We start from the raw sequence: 1,196 nt of genomic DNA, 5'->3' as shown, positions 1-1,196 counted from the left end.
GGCGAAGCCTATGGTGACGGCTCCGCTCCAAGGCCTCCGCACGAATGAAATCACGGCGGCCAGAAGCGCCAGGGGAGACCGAGAGACCCCCGGGCTGGCAGGGGTTGAGGCTAATGGAAGTTTTGAGCAAAATGCTCCATTGGCTCCACTTTGACAAGAGACAGCCCCACGGATAAAACACTTCCCGGGACACCGGCCCTCAGCCGAGACAGCAGAGCTGCCAGGGCTTAGGTCAGCCCCGAGGCCCGTCCTGCCCAGCGCCCCAGGGACATGTACACAGCACGCCACCTGCGCGCCCCGCACGGCGCAGCCCTTCCGCGCTTGTCTGCATGAAATGACCCGGCAGCAGCTGCTGGCCAACGATTAGTATCAGCCCCCCACCTCCCCCTTCACAAGGGAGAATGGTAATAAATTATTATTATTTTCACCATTTTTGGGCCTCTTTTTCTGTCCAGGCCCCAGTTTGCCCACACCCGTGACCCGAATGACTACACAGCACTGCTGGCAAATGGCTGGTGTGTGGCGCTGACCGCCGCGCGGCCACGTCGCACTCCGCTTGGTGCCGCGCGACTACTGCGCAGTAATCTGGGGCTAGTGGCGGCTCGTGTAAACACGGCCTCCACAGCGGAAAGGGCACGACCCCTTTCCTCTCTCGCTCTGGTTCGAGGCCGTGCCCCTCGCCCGCAGGCTCAGCAGGGACGGGCGCCTCTTTCCTCCAGGAGCGTGCCCAAACCCCTTCGGCCGGCCGAACCGGCATCTCCCACCGCACTGGGGTGCCAGGCTGCGTGACGACGGGCCCCGCAGGCGCAGGCTTAGGAGGGCCGTCTCCTCGCCATGCGGAAACGGGGCTGAACTCGGCACCCAGCCTGGCAGCCCCGGGGGGACTTTTAGTACCGGCCTCCTTTCGCCAGAGATGATGATAATCATCGCTGTTAGTGTACAGCGAGTGCATACTGATAATGGTGCTGGTTATGGTCCCAATGATGATGATTATTAGGCAGTGTAGTGCTGCATTATCATCATCATCTTCCCCACTTTCGGGCGCTGTCGCCCAGGCGGTGCGGGGCCCTGGCGGGGCGGGGCGGGAGGAGCCAGCAGGGAGGTGCTTCTGCCTCGCGCGGGGAAGAAGGAAGATTTCGTTAGGTTTGAGCCCAGTGAGCCACGGCGGCGGCCCCCGCTAGCCGGCAATGGCCGAG

Source organism: Alligator sinensis, unplaced genomic scaffold, assembly GCF_000455745.1.
Source record: "Alligator sinensis unplaced genomic scaffold, ASM45574v1 scaffold1339_1, whole genome shotgun sequence".
NCBI lineage: Eukaryota > Metazoa > Chordata > Crocodylia > Alligatoridae > Alligator > Alligator sinensis.
Note: the sequence above shows the minus strand (reverse complement) of the source record.